The 13365-nt window shown below is 35.9% G+C and overlaps 1 protein-coding gene and 1 pseudogene across 2 annotated transcripts in view; both read left to right on the top strand.

Moving 5' to 3' along the window:
• Window positions 1–13365, top strand: part of LOC121655986 (hemicentin-1-like) — a 176290-nt gene that overhangs the window by 7159 nt on the left and 155766 nt on the right. The window lies entirely within an intron of this gene.
• Window positions 8395–9014, top strand: LOC121656294 (annotated as a pseudogene).

The following is a 13365-nucleotide window of genomic DNA, read 5'->3' on the forward strand; positions in this document are numbered from 1 at the left end:
AAAAAATATGTAAACACAGATGATGTCTCCCCATGAACACGGACAAACGACTCCTCTACTGAAAGCTCACATCTCACAGATTCTACAGCTTGAAGTTTAATCTCAATATGACCAAGATTCACCGAACCAGAGGCAGAAGAAGACCCGATTTATGGTTCACGTTTGTAAAAGTCAGAAAGCATGTCTTACCTCTGCTGTCTTGCCTAAATTAAAACCGTATTTATTATAAAAAATAAATAAATAAATAAATAAAAAGTTTCTCGTCTTTTGGGAGCAGTTTCCCATCCAAAATTCACAATGTTCTGCAATCTGCAAGAGTTTTGACAAAGAAAAAGAAACGTGGGTTCTTCTTAAGTTCCAGACAGAAAACATCTCTTCATTTTAATAAACTTGCTCTCTCCTGATTACATCAGACGCACTGCTGCAGCAGGGAAGGGAGACATGACCGCCATGTTTCTGTCATCAAAGCTAGCGGCCAGCAAAACAAAAACAAAACAAAAAAAAAAACAAATGCGCGATTAAAAAAAATTAACACGGATAAACCTAGTATTACTAGGCGCGATTAATGCTTTAATATGCCCAGCCCTAAATTTAAACTAAAATAATTTTTAAAATGTGCCTAAATCAATGTTTACAATAAGTTTCATGTCTGAATAGACTCTTCATCTATGACTGATCAACGGTCCTCTCTATGCAAAAAGATGAGCTTCCTGGTTGTCCAATATAAACATTTGATCTCATGCTGTTATTTCAAGTAGAAGAAGAAGGGCTGAAATCAGACCACCATGTTCTTTGTAGCTGTGCTGCTGGCTGCTGGATCCTGTGAGTCTACACTGACAGTATCAGTCCACACTGACTGCTGTTATTACAGATGATGTAGAATAGAATAGAATAGAATAGAATAGAATAGAATAGAATGGAATAGAATTACTCTGCTATGCAACATGTTTTCATCCACAGGTGTGAAGTGTGAACAGCTGACACAGCCATCCTCCATGACTGTACAGCCAGGTCATTGTCTGACCATCACCTGTCAGGTCTCCTATTCTGTTGGCAGCTACCAAACACACTGGATCAGACAGCCTGCAAAGGACTAAAGTGGATTGGTTATGGATACGGAGGATGTACCTCAACCTACACTGAAGATTCACTGAAGAACAAGTTCAGTATCAGTGCAGACTCTTCCAGTAACACAGTAACTCTGAATGGACAGAATATGCAGCCTGAAGACACGGCTGTGTATTACTGTGCGAGACGCCACAGTAACACAAACCATCAGCAGACCTGAACAAAAACCTCAGAGCCTGAAAACTTTAACATGAAGCCACCAGAGGAGGAGCTCTGAGAGCACTGGACTGGACAAAAAGCTGTTACATTGATCAGACTTGTTTATTTCTTTGTTTCCTTAATAGTGTTTTGTTCTTTTGCTGGTAAGAATGTAAAATCTACTGGAAAACATGCTGATATTAAGAAAACTTGACTGTACTCATGATCCATGTTAATTTCTGTAGGTACTGAGGGTCAAACACTGACTGAGTCTGAATCAGTGGTGAAAAGGCCTGGAGAATCCCACACACTGACCTGCACATATTCAGGATTTGATGGTGATTATTCTAATGTTTGGATCAGACAGGCTGCAGGAAAAGGACTGGAATGGATTTCTTATATCAGCAGTGGCAGTAGCACCGCTTACTCCCAGTCTTTTAAAGGCCGGTTCACCATCTCCAGAGACAACAGCAGAACGCAGGTGTATCTGCAGATCAACAGTCTGACCACAGAGGATTCTGCTGTTTATTATTGTACTCGATTGTCAGAGCGACACAAAAAGCAGAAACACTGAACAAAAACTCATTATGTCAACTCACCATAATTTCTTCTCTTTTCTTTCAATTTGCAGACCATTAAACTTTATCGACACATTTTGTAATACACAGTTTTAAAATATCCTGTATTTATATAATTTAAAGAGAATTTTGCTTGTATCCATCATCTGTCATATGTTGTCAAAGCAGATTGAAGATAAAACTGCAAAAATAAAGAAAACACTGGTGGCTGGCTTTTTAAATCTTTCTTTTTTAATCTTCATGTAATTTTTCATCCTAGATTTTATTTTATTTTTTTTGTTGTTTCATTTTATTTTATTCTTTTTTTTTTAATCGTTTTATCATCAAAACAATTTTAGACAACTTTTTTTTTATTGCTTGTATTTAACAACAGTGGAAACCACTTGTCCTGGGCATCTTTTATTATTATTATTATTATTTTTTATTATTATTTTTATTTCTGTGTCACTAGTTCATGACACAGAAATCTGCTACTCCCAGTAAGCTTGAGGCCAGTTCACCATCTCCAGAGATAAGAGCAGACAGCAGGTGTATCTGCAGATAAACGGTGTGATAACTTAAGATTTTGCTGTTTATTTTTGTTCTTGAGAGCCAGACTGAAACAGAAAGACATATAAAGTAATGACAGAGGATGTTTTCTGCTTTTCACATTCATGAAATAAACATTAGTTCAACATCACCAACACACCCAGAGAAACATAATCTCAATAATGAAGCATCATTTATTGTTAAACTTTTTATTAATCTGTGTATAGCTGCACTGAATTGTAAAGATAAAGAATTCTTACTGATGATGTGAATGTTTAGAAAAGTAATTAATTGTATCATCCCTCTTTTATAATCTGCTCTTGTCATCGCTTATGCAAAACAAATTTTGTCACATGTTTCATCCAATAGAAATTTAAGGTGATGCTTTTATTGGCAGCAGAAGAAGAGAAGCTCCATCAGATCATCTTCACCACCAACATGTTCTCTGTAGCTCTGCTGCTGCTTCTGGCTGCAGGATCCTGTGAGTCTCACTGAGACACAGATTTTATGATCTCGCTCACTGATCATTGTTACAGATTTCATTTACAATATTCTCCTCCACAGGTGTGAAGTGTGAAACACTGACACAGCCATCCTCCATGACTGTTCAGCCTGGTCAACATCTGACCATCACCTGTCAGGTCTCTTACTCTGTTGGCAGCTACAGCACACACTGGATCAGACAGCCTGCAGGGAAAGGACTGGAGTGGATTGGTTATGGATGCGAAGGATGCACCTCAGACTACAAAGATTCACTGAAGAACAAGTTCAGTATCAGTGCAGACTCTTCCAGTAACACAGTGACTCTGAATGGACAGAATATGCAGCCTGGAGACACGGCTGTGTTTTACTGTGCGAGAGACCACAGTAACACAAACCATCAGCAGACCTGAACAAAAACCTCTCAGTCTGAAGACTTGTACCTTAAATCCACCAGAGGAGGAGCTCTAAGACCATTAATGATTCCTCTTCCTTCTTTTTTTGTTGCAAATATGAAAACATTTATCCTTTATCCAAATGTTTTTATCAGTATAACAATAATTAAAATATAAAAAAACACCATCTCAAATATTTTAACAAGCAAAACATTAATCAAGAAAAGTAAAACTTTTGGGTTTATATGCTTACTCTCATGTAAAAATAAGACCACTTTTTCACTTGGCTATTATTTAAATGACTTTGTGTTTGTAATTTTACATTAGAGTCTTTTTTTCACCATGAATATTTTCCAAACACCTGTGTGAGGAGGCAGTGAGTAAAAGACAAAGATACTAAAGACAAACATCCAGAAACACACAAGACACAATTAAATAATTATTTTTATTTGACTGATATGTTCAAAATGTTCTTGTATGTGAAATTTAACAACATTGCTTCATTTAATTAAGGTCAGGTGAGTCCCTTCATGTCACAACAAACTAAATTATTCTGAAAGAATGTAATCTATTTTTAGATTCAGATGCTGATCACTGCTTCATTTAAAATGCATGAAGAACATAGACCATATTGAACTCTCCTCTGAGGACTTGTAAATAATTTCCTTGTTCAAACTGTGAGGTGGAGTCAATGCAAAACAAAGACGTCCTCCACGTCTATAAGTTTGACTGAAAACAGCCGACACACAGTTTAACAACATGGACTACAGGACAGGACTGTTGCTTTTCACTTTCTGCTGTGCAGGTTAAATATTCACAGACCTTACTTATTTATTTGTTTATTAAAACATTTTCTGCCATATATCTTGAATAGACATGACTATTTAATGTATACACATTTTAAATGGTTGTTTCCTCTTAACAGTTGTTGATGGTCAGACTCTGACAGAATCTGAACCAGTCATTAAAAGTCCTGGAGAATCCCACAAACTGACCTGTACTGCCTCTGGATTATCAATCAGCGGCTACAGGATGAGCTGGATCAGACAGGCTCCTGGAAAAGGGCTGGAGTGGATCGCAACTATAGATGTAACAAGCACACACTATGCCGAGTCAATCAAAGGCCGGTTTATCATCTCCAGAGACAACAGCAGACAGCAGGTGTATCTGCAGATGAAAAGTCTGAAGACTGAAGATTCTGCTGTTTATTATTGTGCTCGACGAGCACAGTGACTGACGTTGGTTAAGCAGCTGTACAAAATCCAAACATCACAGTACTGTATGAAAGGAGTGCTGGAAACATGGATAAATCTGGGAAAAATAAGAAAATAAATGAGGAAACATTCACAAATACATAAAACTTTTTTATTTATTTATTTATTTTTACATAATTTAATTCTTTTAATTTTAATAAATTTATTTTTCCCTATTCTTTTAATTGTTATTTTCCTTATATATTTCCTTTTTCTTTTCTTATTTTCTCATTCTATTACCTTTTTATTTCCTTTGCTTTTATCTATTTTTTACTCGCATCCAAGCTGTCAATCATCTGTTTTGGGGCGGGGTTTCTTTTCCACTCAGCAAAGTTGATCACCGCACAAATGGTGACATCTCAGTGTGCTCTGACCCAATATTAATTCAGCATGAGAAGACTGAACCTTTACTGAACTCTAATTGTCTACTATAATCTACTTCTGAAACTATTTTAGGTGAAAAATAAGCTGTTTTACTGCTTAAGAGTCATTCCCATTAGACCTATAACCCCTCATTTAAGATTATGGTCCGAACGTTGTAATACGGCGCTCCGGTTATTGTAATGTTAATTGCATGCAGTCATGAAAGTCATTTTGATCTGATCTGTGCAGCTTGTTTATGTAGACTGCATTAAGATAAATATTTACTGACTGAAACCTACAATTACCTTTTTGTAGTTAGATTACACAGCTATGGAAGTTGTATTAATATTCTACTTGTTCATTTACAACTTCCTTCTACTTCCCAGGCTTTGTGTTCTGCTGGCGATGTTAAAGATGGCAAAGCTACTGAAGATGGTCACAAGGAAAACCCTACGTTGCTATAAAGAAGCTGTAGAATGAAACCAAGACAGAACGACACATATTTTTGTTACACAGAATAACGCTGATGACTATATTAACTGCATTTGATTGACAGATGTTGTTGTATCTTTCCAACTTAGTTCTAACTTTTGATTTGTGGACGTTCGCCGTAACTGAACAAAACAAAGACGTCCTTCACATCTATATGTCTGGCTGAAAACAGCAAACACACATTTTAACAACATGGACTACAGGACAGGACTGTTGCTTTTCACTTTCTGCTGTGCAGGTTAAATATTTACAGACCTTACTTATTTAATAGTTTATTAAAACATTTTCTCTCATTTATCTTGAACTGAGATTTCTTAAGTCAATTTTTCTTCTTAACAGGTGTTGATGGTCAGACTCTGACAGAATCTGAACCAGTGATTAAAATTCCAGGAGAATATCAGAAACTGACCTGTACTGGCTCTGGATATGACTTTAATGACTACATGGCATGGGTCAGACAGGATCCTGGAAAAGGGCTGGAAAAGGTTGCAATTATACAAATTACAACCACATACTCTCAGTCAGTTCTGGGCCCGTTTATCATTTATGGATCTGGAGTCTGAAAACTGAAGATTCTGCTGTTTATCGTTGTGCTCGACGCCCACAGTGACTGACGTTGGTTAAGCAGCTTTACAAAATCCTACATAACTCCAGAAAATAAAAGTAATAAAGGTTTTACTGGGATAAAATACATTTGAATATTTGCTTTCCTATTTCTCATCAAGGCAAATTCATTTACATAGAACATTTTATACATCTCTATGTGCTTTAACACTATAAAGATGAATTGGTTCTATTAATTTCAATTCAACTTTATTTGTTCAGCACAAATTCACAACAAAGTAACTCAGGCTACTTTCAAAGTTTTAGACCAAATTTACTCCAATTCACTGCAGTCCAGTTACAATACAGTTAAAATAAAATCCATTATATGATCCACATTAGTTTATTGATCGACTTATTTACTTTCACATTTCTAGTATCTGGCAAAGATTTTAATAATCATTGTTATCCTGCTGCTTTTCTCTTTAGTGTTCACGTATTTGCAAAACGTCATATTGTGATAATTTACTGTTAAAGTGTTTCTATTCCAGGAGAATGACCCACAAATAAACCTGAATTTGATATTTTCTCAAACTAATTTATAAATGAAAAAAGACATGATTCAGTGTAAAATCCCAGTTATTCCTGATGTCTGTGTAGTTGTTAAACAGCATGTTTGTACACTTTATGAATAAAAGCAAATCTATTGTTTTGGTTCAGAAAGGCTTTAACTTTAAACTTAAATCAAGTTTTCTCATTATTGTAAACACCAGTTCAGTGGCTTCTGTTCCTGTTGATGTATTATATGTCACAACATGAATCTGGTGAAGTCTTGATGGAATTTTCTTGCATTGAGGTTTTTTTTATGGCATCTTTACATTCTTTTTCATTTTATCTGTATTTCTTGAACATGCACAGTTCAGTAAGTTGTTAAGTTTTAAAAATTCAACTCAGCATGCTTTATTTACAGACACACATATTATAATAACACACATACTAGGGACCTGTTCTATAAATTACAAGTTTTATTTTCATAAATCTGCGTAATGAAAAGAGGTGATTTCCAGACATTTTAAACAGCAGAATAAATAACACCAAACAACCAACTTACACAAATCAGACTTAAACAGTTTGCATAGACTTCAGTGTAAATTCAGTGAACTTCCTCTTCGCTCACCTACAAAGACGTTATCATTAACATGAGACCATCAGAGAGGTTTGTGTCAGTTTTCCTGCAATTATATTAACTAACAGTTATGTGCAGTTTAAAATGACTGATTTAATAATTTATTCTTTCAGCGGGTGTGACTTGTCAAAAGATGACACAGTCAGCCTCTGTAACTGTGCAGCCAGGTCGGCCTCTGACCATCAGCTGTCAGATCTTCTATTCTGTTGGTGACCATCACACACATTTTATCAGACAGACAGCAGGGAAAGGACTGGAGTGGATTGGAGGTGCACGTGTTGGATATACCACATACTACAAAGACTCACTGAGGAACAAATTCAGTTTCACCTTAGACTCTTCCAGCAACACGGTGACTCTGAAAGGACAGAATATGCAGGCTGAAGACATGGCTGTGTATTACTGTGTGAGACAGTAACACAGTAACACAAAGCATCAGCAGACCTGAACAAAAACCTCTCAGAGCCTCAAAACCTGTAGCATGAAGCCACCAGAGGAGGAGCCTCAGATCAGTGATATTTTGAAGAGCAGCTGACTCATATTCCACTGAAAATGTAGAAACAACGAAAACAACAGTTTTACATCATGGAAATCATCATTTCTGCCAGCATATTTATCATCATCTGATTGTAATAAAATAAATTGAAATAGGTTAAGGTCATGAAAGATAATGAAAAAACTATGTCTAATGTCAATTCATCAGTAACAGCTAACTGGAGATGTTGATTTACAGTAGGCTCTCATTCTCATTATTTGTAAACCGTTAAAAAGTTGTTCTACATGGATCTTTATTGATTTAAACACCACAAACCTTTTACCTACAGACTGTTTTAATCTCATCCCCCTCAGGAAGAGCACATGAAAAACAGACGGTATGATTAGATTACACAAAACACTGACTAAGGGAAAGGCTAGTACATCTACACTAACTAACACTGCTCTCTTTGTAATTCAGACATAGTCATTTATGTTTTGTTTGCTTGTTTCCTTCCAGGATGTCACTTATAAAGTTCAAATTTCTAATGTAATTAGACAGAATATTCAGTCTGAAAACATTCTTGCATATTACTCTACCAGAGGGAGCTGAACACTGGTGACAAAGCTTTATCCTTCAGTAAAACACACTTTACCACTGTCTGTATATTGAAGTGAAAATTTGGCATTCTCTGAAATAGAAATAATGAATTACATGAAGAGATCATTCTGATGTTTTTATCTTGTTTCATATTATCATATAGAGGAAGATCTTGTAAGAGACATCTTCAGCATTTTCAGGAGAAATGTAAATCCCATAAATTCAGGTCATTTGGAGGAGGAGTCAATGCAAAACAAGGTTTCCCACCTTGACTTATTAAACTCCAAAGAGCAACAGAGAATTGTGATCTAACATTTTAACACGATGGATCTGAGGACAGTTCTGCTGTTAGCAATCTGCTGGGCAGGTGAGAAATATACAGAACAAACTTTGACTTGTTAAAAAAGAAAATATTTACAGCAAATCTACATTTTCTTGTTTGTTTCAACAGATGTTAAAGCCTAAACTTTAACAGAATCTGAACCAGTGGTTAAACGACCTGGAGAGTCCCACACACTGACCTGTACAGTCTCTGGATTCACACTCAGCAGCTACTACATGTCCTGGATCAGACAGGCTCCTGGAAAAGGTCTGGAATGGATTGCGTGGCATGATAGCGGCAGTGGTAGCAGGAGGTTCTACTCTCAGTCAGTTCAGAGCCGGTTCACCATCTCCAGAGACGACAGCAGACAGATGCTGAAACTTCAGATGAACGGTCTGAAAACAGAAGATTCTGCTGTTTATTATTGTGCTCGAGAGCCACAGTGACTGAAGCCGCCTGAGCAGCTGGACAAAAACCCACAGAAGTGCTGATACAACATTACTACATATAATACATATAAGGACACTTTGTTTTTTTAAACTGAAGCACACTCTACCTTTAATCAGTTTATGATGCTGTACATATAACTCTACTGTGTTTAATAGTTATGTTTTAAACGGTGTACATATTGTTTTTACATGTATTTAAAACACATTTTGTCTAAGAACACTAAAATTATTTGTTGTCAACAACTAACAACCATGTTTCACACATAAACACTCCAAACACAGGACACAGTCTGACCAAACTTTAGTAGAAACACAGAAAAACAGAATCTATAATTAATGTGACAGCTAAACTAAATTCCAACATCACAGTGAAAAGAGAGTTTGGTAATAAAAGTACTACAGAACATGATCTGAGCTAACACTAAATTACTATGTGTCCACTTCATTTCACACATTTCATGGATTTTCACACATTTTGAGGATAAAACATATTTTACTAAATTCAGCCATGACCAGGTTTCTGTCTGACATTGTTGATTCAGCTCAACAGACGTAAGTAAAAGTTCAAGCTAAACATCCGCTGTGATGGAGTTGCTGCATTGATGTGATTACCTTGATGTCCTAGGTGTTCTCTTAAAGGCCCTGGAATTCAACAAAGACATAGTAAAAAAAAGTCAGAGCCATGTATAAAAACGTGTTTATTCCATTCATACATTACACCTCCCCAACCCTCCACAAAAAATAAAGGTACCAAACATCTTATATTCATTGTACACTCGGTGTGAAAATCAATACCTTTCTGTGTGAAATGATCCTTAAAGATCCAATTTTACAGTCACCTGTGCTTCTCTTAGTTAAGTTGCAAGAAGCTTCATGATTACAGTATCATTCAAATGAAGCTGTTTTTTTCAACCATATGCAAACAAATGTTATTCATAAGGAAGTGAAGTGTGTGTCTGTGTGTCAGAGGAGCTTCCTTCAGTTCATCTTCAACATCATCATGTTCCCTGTAGCTCTGATGCTGCTGCTGGCAGCTGGATCCTGTGAGGAGATTTCAATGGATTCACACTAAAGATCACATCAGAAACAGCAAAATATTCAGATGAATATAAAATAACTTTTCTTTGTGTTTCTACAGGTGTGTACAGTATTGATCTCATCCAGCCAGATTCAAAGGTTGTTCAGCCTGGACAGTCTTTGTCCATCACTTGTCGGGTTTCTGGTTATTCTTTGACTGATAGCAGCTATGCAACAGCTTGGATCAGACAGCGAGAAGGAAAAACAATGGATTGGATTTTTCATCAGTGGGGAGGCAGTAGTGGAAGCTTCTATCAAAATGATGCCCTGAAGAACAAGTTCAGCTACAGCAGAGACACGTCTGCAGGAACAGTAACAATAACAGGACAGAATCTGCAGCCTGAAGACACAGCTGTTTATTACTGTGTGAGAGTCCACACAGTGATACAATCCCCCACCAGACCTGAACAAAAACCTGACAACAAGCAAAACCCAAACACACGTGTAAAGCTCTCAGAAAATAACTGTAAAACATATCTTTCTGTTTTAGTTTCAGTTTCAGTCATCTATTGTGTGGATTGAGATGCTTATGTGATCACAAGTATATTTAAAGAAATAAAGGTCCACTTCTTTGTCCTCTTTGTTATTGTGATTTTAAACTGTGCTTTAATTCAGTAAATATTTTATACTGTTTGTTGCACATTAAGGAGTTTCCCCCTCAATTTTTATACTTGTGAAATGGCAATAAAGATTTTGAACTTAAAACTGAATTTTAAAATGATCACAATTAATCCCTAAACACCTCATTGTTTTATCTCATAGTTTTGAATATGACTTGTTTAAAAAACTTGTTTTTAATTTGAAGAAAAGAAAAACTATCAAGTTCTTAATCAAGATTTTAGGAAACATTTTCCAAAAGATAATCATGCTTTTTGAAATGAGCATTTTCTACATTGTTTTGTAATTTGCAAGATTATCGTGTAACATTTATTGTGTGCTTTGACATAAATAGTGGAATTTGGTGCTTTAGGGCTTTCTTAAAAATAAATGTTAAAAACTAAGATTGGCAACAACATTTAACACCTCAATAAGGGGAAAATATTATTTTTCCTTAATCTTCCTGAACATGCATTTGGCTAAAAATCACATGTAAAACATATGTATATTTTTGTATATTTTTATAAGTGATGTGTAAATATTAAGTGTTTTATATATATATATATATATATATATATATATATATATATATATATATATATATATTGTATTACATTGTTCTCCCATTTCCCCAAAATCCCCGGGACTGCGGATGGAAATTAGCATTTTGCTATAATCTGGTATGTTTACATTCATGCTATATAAGCCTGTCTGATCATTGGCATGCACTGTCCTGCTCAAATAAATAAATAAATAAATAAACTTTCTATTTGTGTCAATAACATTCTGCTGCTTTATATACAAGAATTTTACCTTACCATTTTTCTATAGAAACATATTTTTAAATAGTTTAGAAACATGGAGGGGTGAGTACGGTCACGCCTCGAAATACCAAAACAGTTCTGAAGATGGGGATCTACGCAAAGTTTTCATCGATATAAACAACTGACATCCTTTTCACTTTACTTTGTTGTGATGATTTAATAGGTCAAACTTTACAATAAAGGCCACAAAATTGGATTAGTTACTCAGTAATTAATGTACTTCAGTACTTTAGTTACTGAGCAACTAATGAGGAACAAATCAAGGACTAATGATTTATTAATGATTACCCGAGCTTCGGATTCCAGTGAAACTAATACTTGTAGCTGTGCGTATACCATTTCAGTGAGCTCAGGACCAGTGAGAATGGAAGGAACTGAAGTACATGCTTGTGTTCAGAGAAGCTCTAATTATCTCAGCTTCAACATCATCGTGTCCTCTGTAGCTCTGATGCTGCTGCTGCAGTCGGTGAGGAGATTTCAGTGGATCCACAATATAATTACATGTTTAATTCTTCTTTGATTCTTATATTTCCACCAAATAAAACCGCATTTACAAACACACCCCAGTTGTCCACAGGAAGCTCATGCAAATCATTTTTCTTTAAACTCTTCTCAACCATCTGCAGAGCATCAGAGATCTTTGTTTAACATGATGGACTACAGGACAGGACTGCTGGTTTTAGTTCTCTACTGGGCAGGTGAACATCTCATCCAACTTTAATTTAAGATTTTAACTCTGATCCATTTCAACTCTTGATTGTTGTTGCAATGTTGCAGGTGTTGCTGCAGGTGCTGATGGTCAGACAGAGTCTGAACCAGTCTGGTTAAAAGAACTGGAGAATCTCACAAACTGAGCTGTACAGTTTCTGGATTCACACTCAGCAGCTACTACATGGCCTGGATCAGACAGGTTAATAAATAATTAATAAATAATACTAAAGCATTGATCCATTATCTGGAGTGCATGATGCACTGCAACAGTGAATCATGAATTTATTTTATTTGTCAGCCTAGCCCACATGTGTCAAAAAAAGGGTTTCATTGTTTCCCTGATCTAACACACCAGAATAAAATCAGCTGGATCCAACAGCTTCTTGTCAACTTCTTCACAATAACCCATTAATTTCAGTTAGGTGTGTTGGATCATGGTTCCTTTGGTCCAGAACAAGCCGCAAGCTTTCTTCATTCACGTCCATTAGAGCAAAAGGTCGTCATTTTATTCTTGTGGCCTCAAGAACAAGACAAAAGTTCTGGCTTCTTGCGGTGTAACAGCTCTAAGTAACAACATAAATGTTGAAATGTTCCACAAAAAGGTGATATTGTTTTGCTCAGTGAGTTTGCATTTTATACACGTTTGCAGATGAGGTAATTTGGGGTGGGGGGAAGAGGTGTCGCTTATGAAACACTTTGTTTTGGTCTACAGACAGTGCATGACAGTAAATCTTGTGGTGAAACAGTTTCGCTTTTTCCTCTTTTAAAGAACAGTTATTGCATCCATCCAATTGCCACATCCATTCATACCTAAGTACATAGATGGTCTTTGACCACTAATAATCAAACTGTATGAGCAGCAAAACTCTGGCAGAGGATCTTCCAACTGTTAACAGTAGAGTTTCACAGACAGTCACCATATTGTGGAAAATTATATTTATATTCATTAAATTAAAATGGAGAAAAGACAATTTGATTTCAATTTATCTTTGTTTGCTTAGTTATGAAACAACCATTTCTAGTGATGTGTTTGTACAAATATTGTATAAATCAACTAGAACAAACAACTTGACTTTGACAGGAATAAATTCAACCTCCCGTGGCTGTAAGTAACTAAATTAAATGCAGACACACAAATGGTAAATGCAAGTATCTGCAATGGTGATGAAATATATTTTCTATTATAAAAAGCAGTCTGAGACGTTCATATCAATTAGCACCTTAAA

Source organism: Melanotaenia boesemani, chromosome 2 (genome assembly GCF_017639745.1).
Source record: "Melanotaenia boesemani isolate fMelBoe1 chromosome 2, fMelBoe1.pri, whole genome shotgun sequence".
Taxonomy (NCBI): domain Eukaryota; kingdom Metazoa; phylum Chordata; class Actinopteri; order Atheriniformes; family Melanotaeniidae; genus Melanotaenia; species Melanotaenia boesemani.